The sequence below is a fragment of the Lagenorhynchus albirostris genome, chromosome 12, assembly GCF_949774975.1.
Source record: "Lagenorhynchus albirostris chromosome 12, mLagAlb1.1, whole genome shotgun sequence".
In the NCBI taxonomy this organism is placed as follows: domain Eukaryota; kingdom Metazoa; phylum Chordata; class Mammalia; order Artiodactyla; family Delphinidae; genus Lagenorhynchus; species Lagenorhynchus albirostris.
In genome coordinates, this window is record NC_083106.1 from 38,358,684 (window position 1) to 38,376,419 (window position 17,736).

General features: G+C 35.9%; 1 protein-coding gene across 4 annotated transcripts in view; it reads right to left on the minus strand.

The window, feature by feature from the left end:
• PKIB (cAMP-dependent protein kinase inhibitor beta) overlaps positions 1-17,736 on the minus strand; it is a 102,776-nt gene that overhangs the window by 41,740 nt on the left and 43,300 nt on the right. The window contains exon 1 of one of the 4 annotated variants that reach the window (XM_060167434.1): positions 5,543-5,585. The exons of the other annotated variants lie outside the window; for them this stretch is intronic. The gene's annotated coding sequence lies outside the window, so the exon portion shown is untranslated. Of the gene's footprint in view, positions 1-5,542; positions 5,586-17,736 lie in introns of those variants that run through there. 4 annotated transcript variants of the gene reach the window in all.

Genomic DNA, 17,736 nt, shown 5'->3' on the forward strand with positions numbered 1-17,736 from the left:
AAAGCCTTTTGAGGGTATAGACTGTGACTCATTCATCTTGCGCATGGTAGGAGGGATGCAATAAATATCTGTTGAATGTCAAGGTTTGTGAGGTGCTTTTCAGACTCAGAGTTGCTTGAATGCATACTTGTCACTGTGGAAGAATTTTAAAACCAAAGCAGACATCTTTTAACCGCGTTCCTCTACCCAGCTTCCTATATGGTTTTCACTGTTCCTCTCACTGTGTATCTGAGACCATTTCCCTTCACATGAGTCCTATTTGTTTAGACTGAATAAAGGAACTGAGAAGAGGAATTGAAAAATAAATGAACAAATGATCTTATGGGAAGTAGTAACAAAGTTAAAATTTATAAGCTTCAAAATTTACATAACATAATGCAAATATGCACCCCTAAAAGAGCAAGATTAAGAAAAATACTTCTGTAGTCCTAATTTTTCAAACATTTGCATACGGCTCTTGGCAATGATCTAGTAGAAACTGTAAACAGGAATCCAGTTTAAAGTCAGTTAGATAAAACTAAACACTGTTATTTGTCTTTAAAATGCATATTTTTAAAAATCTCTATAATTTTATACTTTTTCCAGGATTAAATTTGGTTTTATTTTACAAATTTCCACCTATCTCTGCCCATTGTACTAGAACCAAAGAAAGAAAGAAATAGAAGAGTGACAGTTATTTTTCCCTCTCCACTTCTTTGCAGCTGCAGCTTATGTTACATTCAAATATACTCATGCAATGGACTTTAAAAATAATATCCACTTGAATTTTTGATTCCTCATATACATCAAAATTCAGATTTATGGAGGATATGCTAAACACAAATACGCTAAATATTAAGAGACTGAGTCTCTACTTATCCTTTAAATTATCAATTATCAAAAACTTTACTAACAAAAGAGAAGTAATTCCTGAAAAGGTTTTAAGAACAGTGGCATGCCCTTAACAACAAGAACAACAAGTTGTTTTGAGCACACATCTCTTATTTATGAATATTTATTTTTATAAATTTATAAGTATCACTCTTCTAATGACTAGTATAATTTATATGTTATATTATCATTATCATGTATGTTAAATACATTAACAGAAATGTAAAATAAGATAAGAATACTGTAAATATAACTAGGTGTTCTACTATGTTCTTCCTGAACTTCCAGATTGGATGCAGAATTTATAAGACATTGCTACTACACAAGATTTAATTCTCTCTCCATTATCTCTTGGAACTACAGTTAAATAGCAATATACATATAACATATACTGGCTAAGAGATTCCCAAGGGGAGAAGGCCAATGGTCTCAGCAAAGGTTATTATAGGCTTTGCAAGGGGAGCAGATCTAGATATGAGTGGTTCAGCAGAAATTCATCGTATTAGAAACACATGCACACACAGGGTTGTGAATTAGCAGAGATTTTGAAAATCGGCTAGTTCAGTGATTTTCAAACTATTAAAAAAATTTTTTTTTTCCCAAATGAACTCTTTAGCAGGTGGCCAATATATAAGACAGATATAAGCTGAAGGGCTCTGGCTAATGCAGCTTCAGTCTCTACCCACTCTCTCTCCTTCCTCCTCTCCTCTCCCTCCAGGAGTGCAGTTTGAAAATTACTTGACAACACTGTCATTTTAGAGATAAGGCTACCAAGCTGAAGATGGAACAAGAGAGGCCATTTTAAGACAATGTAATAGATAAAGTAGCTGAAATTATTAATCCTGGACACTTGGCTATACTCCCTTTAGATGCCCCTGCCCTGTCTTCATGAACTGGCTTCCCTGCACATTCCCTATCTGATCTCATTTGCAAATATAAATTTTTAAAGTATGATCTGGTAAGATTTAAGGTATTTTTGCTTCTAGAGTTTGGTAAAATGATGAATACTTATTTTTTTCTTTGAAATATATATTTTCTAACTTGAAAGTTTTCATGACTCAAGCAGTCAGCCATGTCAATATGCAAAAATCTGCATAAAGAAGAAGGATCCAGTGCACTTTCATACACAAGATTTCAGGGGGTCCTGCAACCTCAAAAATCAAGATAAATAATAGTTAAAGCAATAGTTTTTTAAAAATCAAAATTAGTGCAAAAGATCTATGATGAAAAACATCAAATTTTAAAATAAAGATCTTATTCTGCACTTATACAACTTGGCCTCACGTACCTCACCCTAGCCCTGGACCTGGTCTGGGAATTTCTTTGAAAGAATGAAGTACAAACATAAAAATGATGTCTGGTTAGTTGTATTAAGTAAATGTCTGCCTCTATAATACCTAGGATTGTAGAAGAAGGAAATGTTGCTTGGAGGAGAAGCCCAGTCAAGGTGTGCTCTGCAATATAGACCTTACACCTCAGTCTGTAGGACTCAAGATAAAGTTAAGTTGTTTGAGAACAAATAAGCATCTAGAGAACTACAACACATGAGGTTAATACTCAGTCCATGGCTGCACTGAGCTAGTTTACAATTTCAATGAGTTACTAAATATAGTTATAGCTGCTTCAAGGGGCATTATTTTCCACTTTTGTTTTTAAAGGCAAATCATAGTTCTAAAATGTGTAAAGACCTGAACATTCAAAATGTCAGTTGAACTTCATCTGATTCCTAAAAGCAAATCGACCACTTCAACTGCAAGACCCAGTTTTAAAAGGCTGTCTCCTTAAGACGCATTTAATCTCTCAAGCATTATAAAGATGAAAACAACCATCAAAAGATGAATCACTGTGACATGAGAGAGCACAGACATTCGTGAGGATGTTTTCTATCCATAGAACTCAAATGAACTAGCTTAGGAAAACAAATGACTCTATGCCTGACACAGAGTAGGCACTCAACACATATTTACTGGATAAACGAAGAATGAATGAAAGTTGAAAAAAGATTAGAAGCAGGTAAAACAGGATCAGATTATAAAGAACTTTGAAACAGAGACTTTATGCTGTATGCTTCTAAGCTGAGGTTTAACAAGACAAAAAAAAAAAAAAAGTGGCTCTTTAAAATAAAGAATGGGGGCTTCCCTGGTGGCACAGTGGTTGAGAGTCTGCCTGCCGATGCAGGGGACACGGGTTCGTGCCCCAGTCCGGGAAGATCCCACATGCCATGAAGCGACTAGGCCCGTGAGCCATGGCCGCTGAGCCTGCGCGTCCGGAGTCTGTGCTCCGCAACGGGAGAGGCCACAACAGTGAGAGGCCCGCGTACTACAAAAAAAATTAAATAAATTAAAAAAATAAATAAAATAAAATAAAGAATGGGTGAGTTGATAATAAGCAAACAGTAAATCCAGCTGCAAGTCTCTAGAAGTAATCTTGGCATTGGCAATAAAGGCCCACCAAAGGGGAAGACAGTAAAATTGGATTAAGGAAGGTGTGGCAGAGACTGCTAGTTGGGCTCCCAATAGCTCTTCTCGCCTTCCTCTCTAAGAAATAGAAAGTTTAGATGGGTACATAGCTAAGGACCACACTGCCAAGCCTCTCATGCTGCTAGATATGGCCATGCAAATGGATTTTCTCATTTAAACATGAGCTATGAGCAGAAGTGATGTATGCAGTTCTAGGTTATACTCTAAAAGAGAGGGGAGTGTGGCCCCTCCCTCTTCTCTTCCCCTTTCTGAAAACTGGACTGTATCTGTGTGGCGATATTCACCACGTGAACAAGGAAACCACTTTGGGGATGACGAAGCAACAAGATGGAAGGAGCCTGTATCCCTAACATGGTTAAGCCATTATACCACCTCTGTACCATCTACCTGGGCTGTAATAAGACAGAACTAAACCTCCATTGTGTTTAATCCACTATTATTTGGGGACTTTATTATAACTGTCAAACCGATATCTTAACTAATTCAGATGAATAAAAAAAACATTTCAAAATGGAAAAATCCATGGAATGTGGTAATAGGCTAAGGTGAACGAAGGAGGGCAATGAGCTGAAACAACTGCAAGGTCTTACGTTTAGGGAACTGGATCACAGAATCACTAACAAAATAACAGATGAGAAGAAGAGCTAGTAAGTTTAGATGCTGGCAATCTTGCCAAGGGGACAGCAGAGTAAGTAACTGGAACTATGGGCCTGGAACTCAGACAAGAGGAGAAAATTAAAAATGGAAATTTCAGCAATTTTGTATAGTATATAGAGTTGACAAGATGAGAATTGATAGAATCTCAGACTAAAAGAGATCAGAGTGTGTCAATGAATAATAGCGTGTTCTCACAGGAGACAACAGAAGAAGCAGTAATCAGAAAAGGAAAAAAAATAACATTATTATCTTAATAAAGAGAAGGGTAGTGATTGAAAACATGGAATAATAGAATTAACCTTGATCCTAGATGGCAAGCAAATTTAAAAGGAATCTGATGTGGTCAAAACTTCTTAAATCTGTTTAAAGGTATCATGAAAAATTAATCATTTCTTGAAATAGAAAAGCATTAATCAGAGTTCTGAACAGGTCAGGTCTCAATCATGCTTTAGTTTCAACTTAAACCTCCAGAGTTTCAAGAGTGCAAAGAACAAACGACAGATACTTATTCTCTCCTTTTATCATTCTCATAAGAGAGGAAGCAATGAGGAGAAAGGAAAAAAGGAAAATGGAAGCAGAAGTGTTTTGTGACTGCCCTTTTCCTTTCTAGGAGGCTGATGTTTACAAGTGTAGAAATGACAAAATGAAACAGAAGCCTCCTCCCCAACTTTTATTAATTTACCTTCAAAGATGTAGTGGATCTAAATTGCACATTTAAACCTTAAAGTTCATCTAAGTTTGGCAACATGAAGGTCAACTGCTACTTACATGAAGCAAGAGCTTGGGAATGCAATCTGTATCACTTACCAGATGCATTCCAATTACTGAAAGGTCACCAGTATTCCAAAATATTCAGGCACTGTTGTGGTACCATGCCCTCTAACAGTCCTTCTTCCCCACTTGGCCTCAGCCATCCAACCAGAGGGTATTTTTTAGGAAGGACTCAAATCAAAGATTTCTGTTTTTTTTCATTCCACTGTCCACTTCACATTGATGAAGCTCACCATCGTAGCTTTTTCTTAAGATTATTTTCTCTCTACTTTAACCAGAAGAATGTACATTTCAGCCACCCAAAAGACATCCGGGAAAACTCCAGGATTCTTTACCACTACATTTTCATTGCAACCAATCATACTAATTCACTTTGTATGAGAAACTGATATTCCCTTCCTCTCCTTTGATGAGATGTCTGTTAGTAATCTTTCCCTCTGCACATAGTGATTGTATTATCCATGGTCTTTAAAATGTTTTGGAGATAGTTTTGTCCTTGTTGTTTCTAGCATTATACTTGAGTTTCATAATCAGTCTTCTCAAGTTCTTAATACTGGCTTGAATTTTGGGATTCCACAGCCCCTCTTTTTGCTTCTTTTTTTTTTTTACATAATGACCAGACATTACCATTCATTCATCCAAGTAAATCAGAGTGGGAGGGCCTGCCCCCAAATGACCTCTCCCTTATAAATGGTTGCAAAATACCTAAACAAAGGTTGCTGTACATCACCAAATTAGCTTGCGGAAAAAAGTTTTTTTCTTACCTTGAAGATGGTATCAGGGAAGAGTGTATGTGTGTGTTCCACGGGTGGGGCAGGAGGGAGGATTGCCCTTCATAGGGCTTAGAATTCAATGTGGACAACTGCCTAGCCTCACTCCCATCGGTTCTGCCCAACCCCTCAGGCGTGGCTTATGTGGTTCTAAAATTCCTGGCATTTAACACAAAATCTGAAAGCCACTCTGAGCATTCAGTAAAGCCCCTTTCTCCACCGTCTTACCATGTGTCATATAAAAACCACACCATAAAAGCACCAGACACATATTTATTCTAAACTACCCACTGTTTCATAATGTTTCTATATAAAGCTTTAATAAAGGAAGTAGCTTTTAAAAAAAAAAAAAGGTAGTACCTTTTAAATTTCTCCAACAACATTAAACTTATTAGCCTATATTACTTTCTTGCCTGTATTATAGTCTTTAAACAGCAGAAAATCAACTCATAAGCCTTACATGTGTTCCATATGACTTACGGTATTTTAATAGGTATGCCTGGGTCTAAAGAGAAAACTGTTAAGCATCACAGTTAACACGTAATTTTTATGTTAATAATAAAACAGTTAAAATTTTAAGTACTACATCCAATGTTGTGACGTTCACACCAGCAGATTTAGATCTGGTATTCAAATATTTATGCTCACAAAAGAAAGCCGATGAAAACTCATATATGAAAGTGATATACCAACTCATTGGGAGGGAAGGGAGCAAACAACTGCTGAGTGCCCGTGATTTTCCAATTACATCTTAAACATTCTCTCACGGAATCCTTAAAAAAGCCCTCAGAGGTAAACATTAATACCATTGGATACCTGAGGAATTCCAAGATTATAACAAAGCCAGTGCCAAGCAGTGTCAGGATTTGAATCCACAAAGTCAGACGAACTCAGTAATGATAGTGGTGCTTGACTAAGTCAACCCACAGGAGCAGCACAGAGTAAACACATGGGAGAGCAGAGCTGATGAACCCTACTTTAGAGGTCACTTTGGGTATGCCACCTATTTTTTTTCAAAGTGGTTTTGATGAGTCATCCTATTAGCATTATATTTTAACACCAGATGCTCCATCCTCACCTTGATAAGATCAGTAACCTGTTCAAAGGAACCCAATCTGTTTTTTTAAAAAGCACAGCAATGTCCTTGAAGGCAGCTCAGGACTAGCATTAAATGTGCTGTCACCTGGCAAAACTACCGGAAAGTGATTTGACAGACTCCTAGAGTAACACAGGTGGGAGATGGGGGAGGAGTACAAAAAAAACCATCATAGATCCCCAATTTTAAAAAATTGTTTTTGAAATAGATTTGGTGCCCTCTGGGGTAAGGCAAGATGCTCTTAGGAAATGGACATAATGATCTCTTAATAGTAAACCCTTTGGACTTCAGTTTCCATATCTGCACAGATAACCTGTGGGAGCTTTATGGGCTTCTGCAATGTTACCCTTCGAGTCCGGTTGAAAGGCAGTGTCAGTGCTGAGAACACTAGACAAAGAAATTCAGACGATCATAAAAGTTTGGTCAGAGAAGGCTAAAGCTGGGAGAGATTCTAACACTAAAAACAGTATAATGCTAAGCACATGTACTCTGGAGCCAGATTGGCTCTAGAACATAACAGCTATATCTTGGGCTACTTCAGGACAACTTTTCTTATTTATAATGTGAAAATAAAACTTCTGCCTCACAGAGTGTTACAAAGATTAAATGAGACGATGAGACAATGTCTGAAAAGTACTTAGAATAAATGCCCTAATAAACGATAGTCATTATTATTAGGATGTTCTTTGCACCAAAGGAGAAACTGCACTGTAGAAGGTTAATGAGTAGCACAAGATCACAGGCCATTACTTTACTGGGGGCAAAAGAGTATAAACTCAGCTTCATCTAAAACCACATTGCCTCTAAATAACCTATGACCAACAAAGGACCAGAAAAGGTCTGTGAAGATTTCAAATTTAGATATTTTTTTCATTAATAAAATTGGTTTATAGTCAACTTTTTTCCTCTTCCTGACCTCCATTTCCTTTCAAAACTAACTCTGTATGAATTCCTATGTGGTCTTGACCCTGTTATTTCCTGGGCCGAAGGGCTCCCTTTTTAATCTACTTTGTCCTAATATTCTCAGTCATGGCTATTTCTTTCTCCTACAGTCTAGGAAAAACACATGTAGAAAAAATGTATTAGAGAAGCCTTATTCTGAGGCATATATCTTTGCTAACTATTTAACATCCTGCAGATTTAGATGCTTCTACCTAACTAAAAATTAGATTGTTAGTTCCATATTTTAGAATAGCATTAAAAAAATCTGAAATAGCATTTTGAGATAAATTCATTCTTAAAGGGTCTTTTGAAGAGTGACTCTTGGGCACTATCTATAAGAACTCTCTCTGAAGAGCAAACCGACCAAGATTTCAAACTTAGCTCATCAATAAGTAGGCTTAGACTGAAATGCTCATTTCTGGTTTTCCTATTTACCTTTACTAAGGGATGCAGCCCAGTCTTGTTTCTCTTTGTCATTGTTGTCGACGTCACCAATTTGAGGATTTTTTTTTTTAAATCCAGGTATATGGGTCAACTAAAAAAAACCTTCACTTTCTTAATTCATGATCTGTCTAGAACTGGAGATACATTTATAGCAGACTAATACGATAGGCTGTATAGAATGCACTTCATGACTGGAGCCCAACACTCAGCTGAATTTAAAAACTGCTGACATCATTAAAGTACAAAATTAGAATAAAGGAAAGTCTGAATATGCTTTTCTACAAAGATGTATTTTTCCCTAGAGTGTTGCTGACACACTAAATTCTTTACATTAAATTTGTTTTTTAGAAGATGAATTAACTTATTTAAATATGCTTCACTTTAAGACATTAAATTCAAGGCAAGAAGATTATGGACAGGACAAAAAAAAGAGACAAAACTCAACAAAGATATATTTAATGTCAAAATTACCTCCTTCCTTCCGTTCCTTGAATTTGAGAATGACTACATGTCTCATACTGAGGTCAGTGACATTTACTACTAGCTGAATTTACACCTCCTATACCAGCACCTCGTTCATGTCAGGATTTATCTGGCTCAGAGAAAAATGGCAGCTGCAGCGGTGATTCACTAAAACTAATTCTTAGTGAAGCAGCTGCTGCTAAACAGCAGCATCAATCACACATCAATCATTCGCTGATTGTCACAGCTAGTTCAGGCACATCATCTGCTTAGTCTACTGATTGTGTGGTTGTTGATATTTGCATCACATTGCAGTGTTACTGTTGTCATATCATGCTGCACTAGTTGAAATAACATCATCTTGTGGACCTTATGAGAAAATCCACATAATCATGAAAATACAACCATTTTGTGAAGGAGCTGATGAAAAGAGCAATCATTCTAAATGCTAAGAGACTAGCTTATTTTCAGTAGTGTGATTCTATCCACCTCTCATTGCTCTGAGGGACTGACCTCAGTCAGTCACACTCCAGCAGTATTATAAGTACCAGATTTGGTGTTATGGGTTGAATTTTGACCCTCAAAAAGAAATGTTGAAGTCCAAACCCCAGTACCTATGACTGTGATCTTACTTGTAGATGTAACCAAGTTAAAATGAGGTCATACTATTGCAGGGTAGGCCTTTAATCCAATATAACTGGTGTCCTTATAAAAAGAGGGGGAAAACGGAAAGGGAGGTGGGCGGAGGGATAAATTGGGAGGCTGGGATTAACATGTACACACTACTACATATAAAATAGATAACCAACAAGGACCTACTGTATAGTGCAGAGAACTCTACTCATTACTCTGTAATAATCTATATTGGAAAAGAATCTGAAAAAGAATATATATATATATATATCTGAATCACTGTGCTATACACCTGAAACTTATGCAATATTGTAAATAAATCAATGATACTTCAATAAAATTTTTTTTAAAAGAGGGGGGGAAAATGTGAAGACACAGAGACACAAGAAGAACATCATGTGAAGATGGAGGCAGAGACTGGAGTGATATATCTACAAGCCTAGGAATACCTGTGGCTGCCAGAAGGGACCATGAAGGATCCTCCCCTAGAGGCTTTGGAGAGTGCGTAGTCCTGTCAACACTGTGAAATAATACATTTCTGTTGTTTTAAGTACCAGTTTGTGGTACCCTATTACAGCATCCCTTTTGGGGCATCCATCTGGGGATGGTGAAAGAATATCAGCAGCTCCTAGAGGGCACGGGTATAAAGTGTGTTGACTTAGGGAACCATAGTGACTTAATAAACTCTCCTTTCAAGCCACATTTACTCAGACTTTACTCAAATCAAAGCACCCCTAAGGGCGTAGATAACTGAGGATAAACAAAATCAGGATCAGACTAACAGGTCTTAGATTAACAAATACGTAAAACTGGCTTGAGATGAACCAAATATCCCTTAACAACTTGCATGTCTAGTGCTTCCTGATTTCTCATGACCTGCCGGTATTAACAGATATCAAGCTGTCACCATATTTACTCATGCCTAGAAATTCCAACACACTCAAAAGAACAAACCGGTGTATCAGAATCACTACATTACCTATTCCCATAAAGTTTTTCAAAGCCAAGGAAGTGCAACAGAAATGGTACAATCAGAATAAGGGAAATAAGAAATATGCTTAAGAGATTAAGCCATTAAACTAAACCTTCATAATCTTGCGTAAGCTTTTATCTTGGAAGGTGGTAAAACACAGCAGCTAGACTCAGACACCCTTGAGTCGTGCTAGCTCCACTATTAACTAGCTTTATGTCTGTAAGCAAGTTATATACCATCTCTAAACTTCAATTCAATCATTAACAAATGAGACTAATAATGCTACCAACTTTATAAAGAAATCATTTGGTAATTATCAGCAACTCTTCTTATTAGTAATCTCAATGTTAGCTAAAATTGCTACTTTACTTATGGAAGAGATATTCCTCCAGGCCTCTGCTTTCTGTTTCTAAACCAGAAAGAAATAAAGCCAGCTACCAAATGGGTCGACTCCAAAAAGTACCCATAGTGCCATAGTCTCTCTTGGACTATATGCAACTGGACAGAAAGATTAAATCCTTTACAAATTTTGTTGATAAGAATTGTTCTAAAATGTTCTAATCCATTTCTCCTGTTTGGTAAATATAAGATACTGGACATGACAGTATCTTTTTTAATCTTTCAGCCTCCTGCAGTTTTTGATGGTCATTATTCAGAGTAGCAAATATTATTAGGATATTTTAAAAATAATCATTTAATAAGTGTATCAAAATAGCCTCTTACAATGTACAGAGCATGCTCATAGTACTGAATCAATCCCCTTATGACATCTTATTCTTTTGCTTCATTTTGTTTCACCTTCCATACGTGGAATTTCAGATACCTAAAAGGCCAGCCATCATGCCCTAAGTCTTTTCTTCTCAAACTAAAATAAATATATGCAATACATAATTTGCTATTTTCAAAACCTCTTCCAGGGCTTCCCTGGTGGCGCAGTGGTTGAGAGTCTGCCTGCCAATGCAGGGGACACAGGTTCGTGCCCCAGTCCGGGAAGATTCCACATGCCGCAGAGCGGCTGGGCCCGTGAGCCATGGCCGCTGAGCCTGTGCATCTGGAGCCTGTGCTCTGCAACGGGAGAGGCCACAACAGTGAGAGGCCCGCGTAACACACACACACACACACACACACACACACACACACAACCTCTTCCAAACTGTTGCTGAGAAGTTAAATTTTTTAACCTAAATATATTTACTTCTAAGGCTTACAAATTTCACATTGTTGATTACAGTTCATCAATCTGGTCTGAGATAAATATCAATTCTACTAAATGCTGCCCTCCCCAGTCTTGTGTAATCAACAAAGGTGAAAAAATGCCTTCTAATATTAAGCAGAGTTCTGCCAAGAAAAGAGCTATGGAGAATGTCACTAGAGATGTTCCTTCACCTTGAAATGGGTCCATTCAAGAAAGGAAGATAGAGTTTATAGATAGAGTTTGGATCTAATATGGTTAAGATGGCAATACTCCCCAAATGGATCTACAGATTCAAGCACAAGCCCCATCAAAATCCCAGCTTGCTTTTTTTCAGAATTTGAAAATTGATTCTAAAATCCAACTGGAATGTAAAAAACATAAAATGGCCAAACAACCTTGAAAAAGAACAAAGTTGGAGGAGTCACACATCTTGTTTTAAAACTTACTACAAAGCTATTGTAATCAAGATAATATGATACTGACATAAAGATAGACAAGTAGATTAAGGCAATAGAATTGAGACTCTAGGGAAAAGAGCATAGATTACGGTCAACTGATTTTGAGCAAAAGTGCCAAGATAATTCAATGGGGGAAAGAATAGTCTTTTCAACAAATGGTGTCGGGACAACTGGATATCAGATGCAAAAGAATGAAGTTGGACCCATACCTCATACCACACACAAGAATTAACTGAAAACGGACCACATATCTAAATGTAAGAGCTAAAACTATAAAACTTTTAAAAGAAAAATAAGAGTAAAGCTTCGTAACCTTGGTTTAGGCAACAGTTTCTTAGATAAGACACCAAACGCACAAATGACAAAAAATATAAATTAAACTTCACCAAAATTAAAAACTTTTGTGCATTAAAAGACACCATCAAAAAGTGAAAAGTTACCCACAGAAGTGGAGAAACTATTTGCCAATCACTTATCTGATAAGTGACTTGTATCTAGAGTATATAAATAAGAATTATTACAACTAAATTAATAAAAAATAACCCAATTTAGAAAATGGACAACGGATATTAGGAGACATTTCTCCAAAGAAGCTATTCAAATGGCCAATAAGGACATGAAAAGATGTGCAACATCATTAGCCATTAAAAGATGCAAATTAAAACCACAATGAAATACCACTTCACACCCACCAGGATGGCTATAATAAAAAAGATGGTCAATGACAAGTGTTGACAAGGATGTGGAGAAACTGAAAGCCTCCTTCAATGCTGGTTAGAATATAAAATGGTGCAGCTTCATTGGAAAATAGCTTTCCAATTCTTCAAATTGTTAAACAGAGTTACTATATGACCCAGCTATTTTACCCCTAGGTTTATACCAATGACTAATGAAAGCATATATCCACATAAAAACTTTCATGGGAATAACATTTAATATTGCTTCATAGCAATGTCCTTCATAATAGCCAAAAAGAGGAAACAACCCAAATGATCATCAATTGATGAGTGTATAAACAAAGTGTAGTTTATCCTTACAACATAGTATTATTTGGCAATAAAGGAATGAAGTACTAAATCACTGATGATGCTTGGTAACATTACACTGTATGAAAGAAAACACATGTATGGTTCTATTTACATAGAATGTCCAATACATACAAATTTATAGAGACTAAGTAGATTTGTGGTTTCCTAGAGCTGGAGGGGGAGTGGTTTTCAGTGAATTGAGGAGTCACAGCTAAAGGTTTTCAGGTTTCTCTTGTAGTTATGAAAACAATCTAAAGGTGACTGTTGTGACTGTGAATGAACATACTAGAAATCATTGAATTGTATACTTTAAATGGAAGACTTTTACGGTATGTGAATTATACATCAATAAAGATTTGTTTAAAGTAAATTTACCGCAAAACATTCTCAGAGGATGTTAATGTTCAGTGTCAATATCTGAAAGGGGATTAATGTACAGTATGCCAATCATGTTTATCCATAGAGCTATTTATTCCTAAAAGCATTTTGAAAAACATATTGATTATAGATCCCAACTTGAGCTTGTTTTCTTTTTTCTAAACACAGAATGTAGGATTAGGATGCCAGTTTGTTACATTTTACTTATCTTGTATATGTTCTATCTTTTGATTATTCTTCTAAAATAGTGAGAAATGTCTAAGTATGAATAGTCAATCTGCAAATATAAATGTTTTGTATATAGAAAGGTTTAGTAAATGGTTTTTTTAGATGAATGGTAATAATATGGAATGCGGGAATATGTCAATCACTGAGATTTTCTCTTTTATTTATAATTCAGTTCCAAATCTGCTTTCCTGAAGAAGTCACAAGTTTCCATATGAAAGCATGTTCTCTTTGGTCACTTAATAACTAACATACACAATCATCCTTTAGACTATAAAACGGCATGGTGAGGGTGTTGCCTCGTCTTATTCTGATCAAGAATATCTGCTTAGTGGAACAGGAACTTTCTAGTGTAAGTAACCATTTGCTTATTTAATTCCAAGATATTCATGTCTTTTATGCTTTCCAGTGATTAGCATTCTAAACATAGAGTAAGCTCTTTTGGCCATGAAGTCTAAGCAAGGAGGATGCTACTGTGTCTACAGTTTAGTTTGTAAGAGAACAGCAGAATACAGAGCTACAGAATGCTAGAGTTGGCAGGAGCCTTAGAGAAGAATATATTTAACTCTTTAATCTCAGTCCTCTAATTTCAGAACTGAGGCCCTATATACTGAGGTCCTGAATAAGTTGCCAAGATGAAGAATAGAGAAAGAATTAGAACCCAGGTCTTCTGAATCCTCCCCAGTGTTTTATTTTTACATCATCTTGTCTTTCAATGCATAACGCAACATGGGTTTCTTTGCTCTTGACTATGTTGTCAACAACAATGAAAAATGCACACAAGTATGATAAACCCACCGTGTTTTAAGGGGCTTTCTTATGCATGCCAGAATCCTATAGGTTCTGCTGTGTTCAGAAAACAACCGCTAATGATTCAGTGCTTAGCCTTCTCATTCACCCAGAAACGTGTTTGACATTTATAAAGGCAAAATTAACTTTCATGCTCTTTCAGGACATTTTAATATCATGCAGCTCAGGATAAATGTTTTCACTTTTTATTTTCTTTTGTGCAGGTCTTTCTGTTGTTGACTGTCATTCTCTATGTCTCTTTTTATACAAGGTTCTTGGTTCTTGTTTTTTTACTGTTTTCCTTTGTGTCCTCTAAAGATAGCATGAGCACAATTCTCTCAGCTAATAGATTTTCAAATTACTTCATTTCTGCATTTACAAATTCCCCTCTTGCTACTTCATTAAGTCAATGCTATTCACAGAGACAACATAACCCCAAAAAAGTTTGAGACTGAAAGTTTACCAAATTACAATTTTAAATGCTAGTTAAGAATATATCTCCTTTCAAACAGTGAAATTCTTGCCATGAGCCTTAAGGGTGACAGAATAGTATTCTCCTTTACTAAGTTAAAACTTACTCAGTGATTGTGTGGAAAAAATAGATCAAGTATCTATAAATAAATCACATAACAGCAAAATGGTCTTGCATAATGATTTCACACTTAGTTTGACTTATCAATAGATTCATCATTCACAATGTTTTTTAAAAGCATAATTAAATTTTGCATCATCTCTGAGGGAAAAAGCATGGTAAGGGCTGAATATCCCCGAGGCCAACAATTTTGAAACTATGTACTAACTCTGTATCTAGAAAATTTTAAATACATTCAAGTATATTTTATGTATGTATATAAAGACTTATTAATTTTATTATGTAAATTAATAGAGTAAATAAAATTCTAATGAGAAGTAGAGATCTTCAAACTTTTCGAGAAAACAAATTATTTTAAAGTATTCAGAAGCATCCATTTTCGTGTAAATGATATGAAAATAAAAACATCTTTATTTACTTAAAAAGTCCATATGATTTCTATTTGGTAAAGTCTAGTTTTTGTTCCTTATGAAAAAAATTGCTTTGATTAAAAATATTAAATAATTCAAGCCTACTGTTTAATATTATAAAATGTTAGTTCCATTAGGCTATGATTCTGTTGTATATAACACTATATTCCCAGTGTCTAGAAGAATGCCTGGCAAATAGTAAGTAGGTGCTTAATAAGGATTTGTCAAATGAATGCTAAATAAATGAATAGCTAAATAAAATCTAACATTACCAAGTGCTTCAAATGTGCCAGGAACTATGCTAAACTCTCTATTTTCTTGCTTTTCATTCTCAAACAGCCCTACCAGAGAAGAAGCACTATCATCTCCATTTTATAGATGAGACTAAGTTCAGAGAGGCTAAGTTAATACCCAAGGTTAAGGTTGCCCATTTAGAAAGTTTAGGGATACACAGTTCTCCCTAACTATAGAGCCTGAGCTTAATCTCTATTCTATAGTAACAATAACAATACTAGCAACGAGATAATAATAATAATAATACTGTTGAGCCATTCCTGTGTACCATGATTTTAAGCCTTCACATATGTTAACTCATCTAATCCTCACAACAATCTTATAAATCAGATACAACTATCCCCAATTTACAGATGAGCACACAGAATATGTTTTTCTGGTTTCCCCTCAATTATTTCCAATTATTAGGCTTGTTTTTATTATGGCCCTTTTTGAGTAATAAGCCAAAGAAGAAAGATAGTTATGGTCTTCCCCAAAAACTTTGTCTTAAGTCCTGCTTTTGGTGGGACCCTGGACAAGGCATAAACATATAATAAAAATATCTTCTACTGAGAAACTGAAATACTCTAGGCAAATAACATGTATTATTATCAGAGTCCTCCTGAGATTCTCAAGATAGGTATGTTTATCCTCATTGAGAAAACAGGCTGGGAGAGACTACCCAAGCCACGGGCTTGGTTAGTGCCAGGGTCAAGATTCAATCTCAGGTTTGAGTCCAATCCAAACACACTATCCAATTATTACTGGTACTTCTCATTTTCTGGGGATAAAGATTTTCCTAGAGCTTTGACAACGAGAACTAACCCATTCTTGAACTCTCCCAAAAAGCAGCCTCTTCTCTACAAGCCTTACTATTGTGACTTCAATGACACATCAAAGCGATAAAGACAGGAGGGGCACATATCACTGGGATTCTTTTCAATAGAGAACCCAGAATACTTCCTGGATAACAAAACCATTAATGGTTACCTACGTTGTTTTCACTCCTCATGGAATATAAACTCTTCCATTTGCCTTTAGTAATGTTAATGCCTTATAGTTTTACATTTTTCATGTTTTATCACATCCAAAGTCGACCAAATCCATTCCTAGGAATATCTCACTATTTCTCACAACTTCTCTGAGATCACAATACATCTTTGTCTGCTTTGTGATGCAGTACAGAGGCAAAGGCACAATTAAAACAAATGCTGAGAACTTCCCTATTGAAAAGATCCTATTTCCTCCACATTTTGCCTTCAGCGAACCCTGGTTCAGATTTAAGGTAAGAAGATGTAGCAGCCAGTGCTGGTCCAGAGTCAGATATGCTCTTGACAAGAACACGAAGCTCTCCCCGGCCTTAATTTAGGAAGGGTTCTGCACAGAAAGGGTCCTTAGTAGAACTAAGGAAAAGTCAAGCTTGAATTCCAACCTTGTTAAACTTTTACAGTGATGTGCAAATTACATCATAATGAGAGCGATAATTGCTAGCTTGAAAAAAAGGAAAAATGAGTGTATAAATGAATGAAGGCAATTAGTGAGAAGTTCAAAGTCAGACAACCGGTTTTATTGCACTTGAAGGGATTTAAGTCATAATCTTAAATCACTAGGCAACCTAAGCCAATACATTTCCTACTCTATTTCAGAGTAATATGTAACTAAAACTTCTATATATCATTACTTTTCTGAATGTTAATTCGAATCTGACATAATTTAATAAGGACCATTCAATTATCATAATTATATAGTAACTAATCCAGTGCCCATATGTGCAGGTGTTGTCAAGGCATAATATAAATGACTTCACCCAAACCACTTCTGCAAATATAAGTTATATTTAGTATTTCCTACTAATTATTCCAGAACTAGGACAAAACCAACCTATTCCAAAAACATTTAGACCTGCAAAAGATTAAAAGTACATAATATTCCTAATTATTCCTAATTAACAAACCAAGGTTCCAGGCAGATTTTTCTTTGAAATTTGCATGAAAGATTAGTAAATATAATTCTAATGTATATCTTAGTCAACATGATGTAAAGAACTTAATTCAGAGATTCAGGACAATAGCAGACATTTAGAATTCACGAGTATTTCTTTAAGGTTAGCATACACACCACCACATATTCGATATTTGACAAAGCCCTTATCTTTAGTTATGTTCCTTAATTGCTCTAGCAAGAGCTGCATTGTTCATAGTGAAGCGGGGCTGAGAGAACTTTTACTGACTATATGAGTACATTGAGATGTGGCTGAAAGCCAGTGTTTAAGTTGAATTACTCCCTAATC